A 12,080-nucleotide genomic window follows, 5' to 3' on the forward strand; every position below is an offset into this window, starting at 1 on the left:
TGCTTATAATATTACTTAAAAACAACTAATAAAAAAACTAACTGTATAATAAAGTGGTCCATGCAAAAACCAAGATGACATCATGTGATGAACCGAGGAACGTGATTAATTCAGTTCCGTGAACCCAAGGTCCGAGAGAGAAAAGAGGAAAAGAAAGAAACAGACAAGGAAATAATTTTCTCACTATGGGATTCAGTGTGATTTAATGTGTTGTCAATGCACCATCGAAAATCGTCTGGCATTCTGCCGAGGTCCCGGGTCTGCACTGGGGTAAACAGCTCTAAAATATCTCCACCAGGAGGCTGCCTGCTTCCTCTGCCGGCTTGCTGACCTCCGACAGGAGGGAACTCCGATTTCTGGAGGCACTTGCCTGGCCAGATCCTTTTGTCAGGAAATTTTGCCCTGCATTCCCTTACTATTCCGCCTCCCTGCACTTTCTGCCCACTCTCGGGCTCTCGCCTTTGTGCCTGGCAGGGGCTTGGGCACCCAGGAACCCAGAATTTCCATATCGACTGCTTCATGCTTGAGCCTCCAGCCCCAGAGCAGGAGCCAAGCTAGTGTTTCCAACTGTAAGACCAAAGGATCCCGAACATTTCTGGGACAGAGACTTTTTGCTCAATATAATCCATTATTTCCTTCTGGGAGGAAATCAGCATTCTCTTTTTTAAAGATTTCATTTTTCCTTTTTCTCCCCAAAGCCCCCCCGGTACATAGCTGTGTATTTTTAGTTGTGGGTCCTTCTAGTTGTGGCATGTGGGATGCTGCCTCAGCATGGCTTAATGAGCGGTGCCATGTCCTCGCCCAGGATCTGAACCGGCAAAACCCTGGGCCGCTTGGAGCACGCGAACTTAACCACATGGCCATGGGGCCGGCCCCTCAGCATTCTTTTTTTTTTTTTTTTTAAGGATTTTATTTTTTCCTTTTTCTCCCCAAAGCCCCCTGGTACATAGTTGTATATTCTTCGTTGTGGGTCCTTCTAGTTGTGGCATGTGGGACGCCGCCTCAGCGTGGTTTGATGCACCCGCAGTGCCATGTCCACGCCCAGGATTCGAACCAACGAAACACTGGGCCACCTGCAGCGGAGTGCGCGAACTTAACCACTCGGCCACGGGGCCAGCCCCACTCAGCATTCTTAATAAAAACACTTAAGCAGTTTCCTGATAAACTGTTAACCGGACACAGATTTCCTCTCAGAAACCAGTTTCCCATCTACCTCACCAATTGTTGTGAGTTTGATGCATTTTATCCAGACATTATTTTTGTGTGTCCATTTAAACAGATTCTAACCACTCTTCTTTCCTCTCAATATGTCTACCAAGAGGTAATCCTTGAATTGGCCTCTTATAGGTCTCTTCACTTGCAGCAAGATTGAAATAAAACTGACACATGCTCATAAATAAAGGGTCTGAAAAGCCTTTTTATGTTTTTTTGTTCTTCTTTAGCACAACTGAATACTTGAAGGTAGGCTAGAATTTCTTCGTCACATTTTTACTAACCCGCAGGCTGGGATTAACTGAATCTCCTTGGCCCAAAACTCCTTGGCCAAACCCAGTGGAGCCCCCTCCCAGCTCTGAGCAGATCATTTCTTGCCCAGACAGAGGCCGTGCCTTGGGACTCCTGGGGCAGGAGGGGGTGGAAGTGAGGGAAAGGGGTGAATACAGGCCTGCATGCACCTCCATAAATCTGGCTCCTCGTTGAACCTCAGAACTAGGGGTGAGGCTGCCCTAGCCCCGCTCTTGGAGCTGAAAGCCAGGACCAGTCACTGGAGTAGGGGGTGGAGACCTTGGGGCAGTGGTTGACTCTGAGGCTTCTATACTTTTTGGGGGGCTGGGGTCGAGGAGGAGCTGTGAACACTGGTGCCTCAGGTAGCTGTGTGGCAGACTCGGTCCCTAAAACCTGGCCCCTGTCCAGCTCGGAAATGAACCCCCCGCCTCCCATTGGACACGGGATTGTCTCCAGACACAGCTGCCTCCCAGCTGCCGGCCGCAGCCCCTCCCCCAAGGGCTGCCATAAAGGGGGACCCGAGGAGTAGGCAGTGGGCCTGGAGGCTGCAAAAGTTCTGCGTCCGCCTTTGGGGTGCCAGCTTGACCCCAGAGTCATCTTCTTAATCTTCTTCATAACTTCTGAATTATAAAGGTGTATGTTGATGGTAGAAATTTGGACACTATAGAGAAGTATAAAGAAAACAAAGTCATACAGATTCTTACCACCCAGAAATCATCACTGTCTATATTTTACCAGTTTTATTCTGGTCTTTTTGCTTAATCTATAGACTTATTTTTGCTTCACAATTGGGATCATTCTATACCTAGAGCTTTGCATCCTATTTTTTTTCTTATCATTATCTCCTGAAAATGCTCTTTGTGTGGTTAAAAGTTCTTTGAAAATCTGATTTTAGTGGGTGTGAGTTAGCACAAAGTCCACCAGCTCCCTTCTCCGTCAACCACAGTTCCCTCCCCTCGGCCCCCGGGTTTTCAAGGGCTCCTAGTACACGGTCTATGGAGCTGTAACTGCAGCCACTGGCCCAGTCAGGGGCTTGGGACCTCTCTGGGGGCAAGAGGAGGACTAGGCCAGGCCACAGAGACTTTCAGACCCATCCTGGGGGCAGATCACTTTAGCTCTGGACCCTGCCACACCTACCACCCACCCTCAGGCACAGAGCATTGGAGGGGAGTCTTTGCTTTGGGTTCATCACCCACCCTATGATGCATGAAGTCACTACTCTGCCTCCCCTCCCCTCCCATTTTCCTTGGAAAGTGGGTTTCCAGGGTTTCTGAGGCTGCTCAGGCAGCTCCTGGACACTTTGACCAGCCTCACCCATCCAAGACCACCTCCCACTTCCCCTTGGTTCAGGCAGCCCTGAGTTGGGGCTACCTTTTCCTGGGAACAGTCAGTGGGAGCTTGAATGGGAGGGAATGTTAGGGAGGGGTCAACAGACAAAAGTGGGGGCTGGCCTGGTGGCACAGCGGTTAAGTGCGCATGTTCTGCTTTGATGGCCCAGGGTTTGCCGGCCTGGATCCTGGGTGTGGACATGGCACCGCTTGGTCCCACATATAAACTAGAGAAAGATGGGTACGGATGTTAGCTCAGGGCCAGTCTTCCTCAGCAAAAAGAGGAGGATTGGCAGCGGATGTTAGCTCGGGGCTAAACTTCCTTAAAAAAACAAAAAACAAAAACAGACAAAAGGGGACCTGGAACCAATGTTTTACTTTTAGTGTTGAAAACTCCCACCTGCTCCCTACCTGGAAAGCTTCTGGGAGCCTCAGAATGGCCCTTACAATGACACCAGAGGGAGGAAGGATCAGTAAGGCCTGGGGAGAGAGGGGCACAGCCTGGGGCATGGACTTCATTCAGCAGAGACAAGGGGTCCCTGCCCTTCTTCTCCCCCTCAGCAGCTCCTCTGCTCCCAGGTCTTCTTCCTGGCCCCTCAGGTCCCTGTCCTGATTCTGCATCCCCACCAGCCCAAAGCCTCTCCCGGGATCATCTCCACGCTGTGTCCTTGGCACACTCAGCCAGCTGATAGAAGCATGAGAACTCCTCTCCTGGGCCATGAGGAAATCTCTCAGCCCAAACTCTAGAGGCAGGCCAGTGACAGGTGCCCAGCCTCGTCACTCCGGCTACCCTGACCCAGTGACCCAGGCTTTGAGAGTTGCTCCCAGGTCTTCTCCTCAGCCCAGTGCAGTAACAATTCTATCAATAATAGCTCATTTTGTGCAGTACTTTTAAAGTAAACTGTCTATGTTCACACTTACCTTCTCCTTTGATCTACCTGACTTTGCTATCAGGTAAGTAGGACTGGTCTTATTTTCTTCATTTACAAATGAAAAAATTGAGGCCGGAAGCCGACCATTGGTTATGTCAGAACCCAGGACCTCTGATCTGCAGAAGCCAACCCCAGGCCCCCTTCCTCCGGCCTCCACTTCCCTGGACACGGAGAGCTCAAGTTCTCTGCCTTGCTTTCCTCGCCTGCAGATTTCGGATGCGCGCAGACTCTGGCTCTTCCAAACCTCAGTGCTGCCGGGTCTCCACCCAGAAAACCCTTTCTCTGTCCTGGCCTTTCTGCCAGTCCCTTCAGTGGGCTGTTGTTGGGAGGAAAGGAGAAGGAGCTCCTCATTTTGAAACCTCTCCTAATTGATTTCTCTCTGATGAGGTGCCGTAATCCTTTCTGGCTGCCCTTACAGCTTCTCCAGTTTCTTCCAACGGCCTCTCCATACCCTGTCTCCCGGCCTCCCACATATTCCCTTGGCTCGAAATATCTTTCTTGATTTTTTTCTTGGCAGCCATCATCCATGGCAGGCTTGTGACCCACATGTCTATCAGGACAACCACGCCTCCCAGGGCCCTACACACAGGGACACACACATACACATATCCTTTGTGTGTGGGGGGTGGAGGGGTGGTAAGGGTACCACATTCTGCTTTGTCCACTCTGTTCAAGTCAGACTATGGGGGAGCACCAAGGGTGGATCGAAATAATTCTGCCTGAGATGAAGCCTTTCTTGCCAAATCTATCAATGGCTTGTTGGGGTTTGAAGGAAGGTGTGAGGCCTGCTGTCAGCTCTTTGCTCAGCCTTGGGACAGCTTGGGGGGACAGGCTTGCCCGGGTAACCCTGACCCTGAAGCTGGGAAGACATATTCTCCTGGACCATGGGCAGCCTTTTCCTTCAGGACCCCAGCCCCTTCACCGACCCCCTCGCCAGGAGGAGAGTCACAGAGGCCAGGCGGGCTGATGCAGATGCCTCTGGCCTGTGACCCCCAGGCCCAGCTGGACAAGAACTCAGGCCTCCCACCCTATCATTCGTGTCCCCCCTTTCATCCAGCCAGCTCTGGGGGAGGGAAGGAGGAGATTGGCTGGGTGCAATGCAGTGTTTCTGGGGACTGGGGGGCAGGGGAGTCCATTCAAATTGACAAAAATAGAACATCAGCCTCATATCATTTTTCTCAAAACAAGATTTATTGAAGTTCTGTCGGTGAAAATCGCTGCTGTGTGGAACGCTTAACTTATAGATTAGATTACTCAGTCGTGCCTTACTACATTTTTCATTAGAAAAATATTGGCTGGGAGAGTTTGACCTCATAATCTCTGCATTTTAAACAATAACCAGAGGAAAACCAAATAGAAGGCACAAGTTAACGGGTTTCCCCCCCAAGCATTTCCCCCTGGGAGAGATCAGAGTGAGGGCCGGGGAGGGAACAGGAGCGGAATCTGCTGTGTGAGCAATTCTCCATCTCCAGGCCCTCTCCCCAGAGGCTGCGGGAGGTGGCCCGGGTGGCAGAAGGAAGCTGGGCTGAGCTGAGTCCTTGGGGCTTAGGCCTGGGCAGATCCCTGCTCGGGTGGCCTGGAGCTCTGCAGGGCCCAGCCAAGGTGGAGCTGTGGTTAGTGTGTTCTCACCCTAAGGAGGAGGGGCAGGAGGATCAAGAGGGCAAAGACGTTTTCTCTGCCCCAGGGAGTATCCCGTCTAGTTGGGGAGACAAGAGCAATACACAAGATCAGAAAGAGTCCAGAATCCCAGGGCAATTGTGGGGTGCCATCTAGGCTGCTGGAGTGGCGGGTAGAGGGCATGGCTACCCTCATCCCCACCCCAGGGTGAAGACTCCCTCCAGGAGAATTTTATGGAGGGATGACTCCAAGGCTAGGCCAGCTGGGACAGTCCAGGCTGACCTCAGGCATTCTGACCCTTCCTCTTGACCCAGGGGCAGAGGCTCCTAGGGGCATGCTGGGCCTGAAGCCCTCAGGCTGAGGGTGAGTGTGGGGTGCTGGCTGGCTCTCGAGAAGGACAAGGGGCCGCCCAGGTGCAGACGGATCCCTGGCCACTTTACGATTGCTGATCCAGTTCCTTGGAGAGGGGCCCCCCACCCCCATCTGTGTCTCGGTTTCTACTTTCTGAGGCTTTGGTGATTTCCAAGTTCTGACACAGTCATTAGTTACAAAGAGCAATTATTATTTTTTTTTTTTTTTGTCATTAAGTCATTTTTTAAATGGCTCCGGGCAACATCACAGAACAAAGAAACAAAATATCCATGAAAAGACTTAATCACAAATTACTAATTATTTCACCCCCTCCTCCCTCCCAAAATCGTGAAATCTGAGCCCCATGAAAAGGGAGAAGGTCTCCCCAGCCATGAGCTTGCCATGGCTCTTAGGCACCTAATCCATCATGGGGGGGTGCATTTCCTGCTGTACTCTGAACCCCGGGGGAGGGGGTGGCAGAGAGTCCCCCATTCTTGACCTTTGAAGTCAACTTCTGCCCATGGAAAAAGCCCCTCAGCCAATGGGGGAGACCTGAAAATGAGTGGGGGACCCCATCCAGAGCCCCACACCTTGGGCTCCTCTGCCCAGGCTGGCCGTCTCCCCAGCTGGCATTCCGCTCTGGGCCCTTTGAAGCCCCCGGGCCACAGCAGAGGAGCCGCCCCCCTGCTGGGGGGCTCCTGGAGTCTCCAGCTGGAAAACAAACCGGAGGAGGAAGTAATCCAGGAGGGGAAGACCCCGAGTCCCCAAACGTGAGGAAATAAAATGTGTTTGACACCAAGATATATAGAAGGAGGGAGAAGTCCAGGGTATGGGCCCCTCCATCCGGCCTGGGCTTCTCCTAGAGCTGATTGAGGTCTCCTCATCTGACCTTTGCTGAGTGAGAAAGGGGCTGCGTGGAGGAGGCAGCAGCTAGGGAAGCCCTATCTCAGTCCAAGACAAAGGTGGATCTGCCAGGAGGGAGGTTCTGAGGCAGGGCAGGCCTCCTAGGAACTGCCCAAGCACGTCCTGTCTCTCTGCCCATTATGCCCAGTTCCCCATGAGCAGCTCAGCAGTCACGGGGGAAGATCCTAGGAAGGATGGCATTGCAGGTCTGCAGACAGGGCCCCTGAGAAGGAGGGGTATGTGTGCAGGGCGGGGGGCAGCTGTGGAGTCCCCGACTTCAGAACCCGAGTAATCTCCCACAGGCTCTCCTCACAGCTCAGCTCTGAACCTGACTCCAGAGTAAACCCCAGCCCAGCATTCATCCATTCAGCAAATGCTGATCAAACTCTTCCCACATGCCAGGCAACAGGGATATGTCAGCAACTGTGAGACACCTAGACCCTACCTTCATGGGGCCCTAGTTTACTTTTCCTGAGTATCATTTTGTCAAGAAGACCGGGATGGAAGAGAAAGTCAAAGCCACACCCAGTGCCCGGTCCCAGCCTTTGCTCACTTCTTGGTTGTTTGAACAGTCATCTTTACTTGTTTTCTGACTCCTCAGTCAGACCACTCCCTTAAATGCACGTCTTGTATGTCTTCTGGGTCCACCTCCCTGCCAGCCCTGGACACCTGAGAGAGGTACAAATGGCCATAGGTGGAAGGAAAGAAGGCAGGCAAGCAGGTTTTTAATAAACAGAACCTACTTAACAAATGTTTGCAGCCATTGTTCCTTTGTCATATGACCAGTGAAGACCTTGAGTGTAAATGTCCAAAATATTGGAGTCATAGTCACTGTCCCAAGCAAGAGAGCTTGGAATTCAAATAATCATTATCCACACATAGGTACTCTCCCTCTTTCTCTTTATTGTCAGACTGCCCTTTTTCTTCCCTCTCTTAGAACTTTTCTGACCAAGGCATATTTGGGAATATGCTGGGACTTGAGCTGCTTTTATTAAAGGTATTTATTTAAAAGGAGCAGGCTTTTCTTGGAGGTTATCTGCTCCACCCGCCTGCTGCCCAAGGTCCTAGCTCAGTGGTGCTGGTCACTCCTCAGACCTGTAGGTGTGAGCCTGGGGGGATAACCCCACGCTGGATGTAGCAGGACTCCTGGATGTCCCCCAATATCCATTCTCTCCTTCTTTTTTTAACAATAAAACCCCTAAGTGTTAGCCACCCAGCTTAGGACTACATTCCCCAGACTCCCTTGCAGCTAGGTGTGTCCAGGTCACTAGACTGGCCAATGAGGTGCAAGCAGAAGTAATGTATCTTCTGGACTCTCCCCTTAAAAAGAAGGAGCTGACTCTCCACATCCCCTTCTCCCCTTTTCACTAGGTGTAAAATGGACATGGGAACTAGCACAGCCATCTTAGACCTCAAAATGGAAGCCATGGGTTGAGGACGGCAGAGCAATAATAAAGAAGGAGCCTGGGACCTTGATACTGTGGCGTGAGGCTGCCATATCTGCCCTGGAGGGCTTCTGCTTAGACTTTACGGGAGAGAGAAACAAACTTATCATGTGTTTAACTCACTGTTATTTTCTAATTTGCTTCATTTCTTTCCTTTGGCTTCCCTGAACAAAGGAAAAGCAAATGACGAGGCAGCACTGAACAATATTATGTGAACCACACACATCATTTAAAATTTTCTAGTAGACAGATTTTTTAAAAATTAAAAGAAACAGGTGAAATTAACTTTAATAATATATTTTATTTAACCCAATATTTCCAAAATATTATTTCAACATATGATCAATATAAAACTTATTAAAGAGATAGTTTCCATTCTTTTTTTCATACTAAGTCTACAAAATCCAAGGTATATTTTACACCCCCATCTCAGCTGGACTAGCTGCAGTCCAGGTGCACAATAGCCACATTTGGTTAGTAGCAACAGGACTGGCCAGCACCACAGGTCTAAGGGAAATGCCAGAGGCTGAAGCAGTTAGGGACCGAAGCCCAGCCCTGAGTCAAGTACAGCAGCTGCGGTGACCACTGCTCCTACTGTGGCAAGGAGGGCCTTTTCGCACTTATCCCATTTCTAGCCACATGTCTGGCCCATCCATCATGCTCTGGCTCCAGCCCACAAGGAAAAACCTCTGTGCCTTAGTTTCCTACATAGGACCCTGGAGAAGGGCTATCTTAGGAAGCAAGTAGATCCCTAGGAAAATGGAGAAGGGAAGGGAAAGCTGGAGTGTTGGTAATCCTCCACTCTCCAGTTTGTCTGTAATCAGAACAGCGTGGAGCAGGAAAGACAGTGCGGAGGCACTAGGAGAAGGGGTCCTCCCTCCTGCTCAGGGAGACCCGGGGCCATGACATGTTCCTCCTGAGCTCGCCTAAAGGATCAGGCTATCTCATACATTTACTGGGATTAGGGAAAGAACAATGATACCACACCAAGAGTCCATATTGACCAATTAATCCTTACCACCAACTCCCTCATCTGGACACCAATTCAATATCTCAACCATCGTCACAGCCCCTTTCACTTATGACCGTAATTATTGTCACCATCACCCACCAATACTACCATCACTCCCAAAATTACTGCTTCTGTCACTGTGAGCTTCAATATCACCATGTCCTTCACCATGACAACAATTATCCTCACTTACTCCCTTTATCATCAGGGCAACAATCAGTAGCAACACCATGACCACCCACCACCCCATTCCTGCTATTACCGTAATCATACAGCCACAATAATTATCAACCTCACTATGACAACCACTTCCACCATCACCTTAATAAATATTAGGACGTCCAACATCTTCTCCACCTCAGTTTGTAAGGTCACCTCAGCTCTCCTTTTCCTATCTAGAAGTCCTCAGAGAGTACTCCCAATTTCCACCTGGTCAAAATAATCTCTTGTATCCCTTGCACCCCAGCAGTCCCCTCACTCAACCATCCTCACCTCAGGATCAAGTTCTCATTGCCCTATTTGATCTTTCGGATGCTGGACTCTGGCCTGCCCTTCCCTGTCCATTGAAATCTGCAATCCCTTTCTGCCTGCTTGGATGTTCCGGCTTTTGGACTCTTAGTTTATCTCTAACTCCTGGCCACTTAGCCCTGGGCATCTTGCCATCAGTTACAGAGGTCTGCCTGGCTAGGCCTCGGGAGTTCGGCATTGCCATGCTCCCTCAGGGGCCTAACAGCCTGCCAGCATCTTTTCTTGGATTTTTGCTGAGCGAAAACAGACTATATTTGTAGACTTGGTCCCTGAAGGCTGGTTTGGTGACTCCCAAGCCCAAAGGAAGCTGAGAAAGGAGATTTCTGGACAGAACTTACCAACAGAGAAACCCAGTGCATAGAAAGTCTCAGAGGGAGGAAAGGTTGGGAAGAAAGACAAGCTCTTTGCTCCTCTCCTGGTTTGTCCAGTGGAGATCACAATAAGACCGTTGTCCTCATCTATTTCCCTGGTTGACCCCAGAAAGAAAGGGAACACTGCTCTTTTATGGAAGACTTTCTGTAGAAAAAGACCCTGGACATCCCATGGTGGTGGCCGTGTCAGAGATGGCAGGAACTCTCACCTCTCCCACCCCTGCACTCTGGCCGTGGTCGCTCCAGTCACCCCCTTCATTTCCCAAGGACCCACAGCTACCCAGGTTTTCTGTGAGTAGTCAACCCCTCCAGCTACACATGGTTCATGGTGAGGGAAAGGATGTGCATCTGGATTGAGTTCAGATCCCAAAGCGCATTTCTTGATCTGATCCTGTAACCTAAGAGGCATGGATCTCCAATCTCTAGATCTGAGGAACATTTACCAGAGGTCTGGGGGCAAGGTAGGAAGGAGGGAACTTGATCCTTGTTTTATATGTTTTGAGGCCAGACCCCTTCCCAATGCCTGGCATAGAGCTCTCCCAAGGCAGACGGATTGGTTTACTGCCTGTCTGAAGAGAGGGTGGGGTTGGTGGCTCCTGGACATGCGAGCAAGGCTGCCTACACTTTGGAAGCAGCCTAAATGTTCCTTAATAGTGACACCCCCACCCCAGCCCACACTGGCCAAATGCTGGGGAAATGGATTGTGAAATGACTCAGGGATGTGGCCAGGTGGGAGGGAAAGAAGCAGCTGCCTCTTGCCACCTCAAGAAGACGTTATGGTGATAGATAGACCTATCAGTGAATAAACACAACCTCCTCCTCGTTTCCATTGACAGAGAGAAGGGGTAAAGTCCTCCCTTCTCCCATCTCTCACTCATTCATTTGATCTACCTTTTTATTGAGTGACTACTATGTGCTGAGCACCGATTCAGACCTTGGAGACTCAAAGATGGATAAGACTTGGTTCTTATCCTTCAGGAGCCCACAGTCGCCACTGAGAAGAGAGGAAGGAAGAAATGCCCCTGGCCTTTCCAGCTTGTCGAGGGTCAACCACATGCCTAAGCCAGTTCCCCTGAGAGGGCAGTGGGCTAGACTCCAGCAGGTAATGGATGAGTTCAGCTATACCCTGACAGGGACATTACCTGCGATTGGTTCCAGTCATCTATGGAGCCAAGCAGCCTTGAAAATTGGGGGAGGATGGTGACAGAAGAGAGCAGACCTCACCCCTCCATCCCTAATCCGTCCTGATTCACTCCCGGGAGAACCAGGGGGTGGTCCCCCACGGCCAGAAGCAGAGAAAATATCTTTTGCCTCTTCTCTCAGCTAGGCTGGTCTCTGCACAGGCTGGAAACTACCCCCAGAGAAGAGGCACTGAGGCCCTAGGAGAGAGGGCAGAGGCCAGAGGCAGGCGATTGCCTGCTTGTGAGGTCAGATTCCAGAGCAAACACCAAGCTGTCCTTCCAGACTCTGGAAGGATGGGTGTAGGGGCAGGAAAGGCCTGGGGAGGGGCTTCCAGGGTCTGATGGGCACCTCCCCCCTAACCCCCCGCCAACGGTGTGTCTGAGCCTTTGCTGGGAAAGTGAAGGCCAGAGGCAGCCACCCAGTGAGTGCAGCCCGCAGATTTTGCTGCATAATCAAGGTCCCGTTAGCACAGTCTGAGCTGGAGGAAACCTGGAAGAGCATATGGTCCTCCTCCCTCATTTAGAAGGGAAACTGAGGCCTCGGTCACACAAGGACAACCACCAGCTTGGGTCTCTTCCGTTGGACTGCCCTGCTATTCTGATACATAGCATCTCTTCCCTGAGGGACTCTGAGCACACTGCCCCAGCTGAGCGAGCTCTCACCTCAGTCCCTTGGGTACCAACGTCAATGAACTCTGGGGACAGTTTCAGATTTTAGGGGCAAGGATGGGGCTAGCTGTGCTGATGGCCACCGGGACTCTGGTGAACTCTGGACTCCTCCCATCTTGCTCCTCACCCCCAACCCCGCAGGTGCACAGCCAGGCTGTGTCCTGAGCCATTTCCTTCTGTTCTGCCCCACCCTGTTAGGTTCACCAGCATGTTCACTTTTCTGTCCCCTTCATGCCTTCT

The sequence above is a fragment of the Equus asinus genome, chromosome 2 (genome assembly GCF_041296235.1).
Source record: "Equus asinus isolate D_3611 breed Donkey chromosome 2, EquAss-T2T_v2, whole genome shotgun sequence".
Classification (NCBI taxonomy): Eukaryota; Metazoa; Chordata; class Mammalia; order Perissodactyla; family Equidae; genus Equus; species Equus asinus.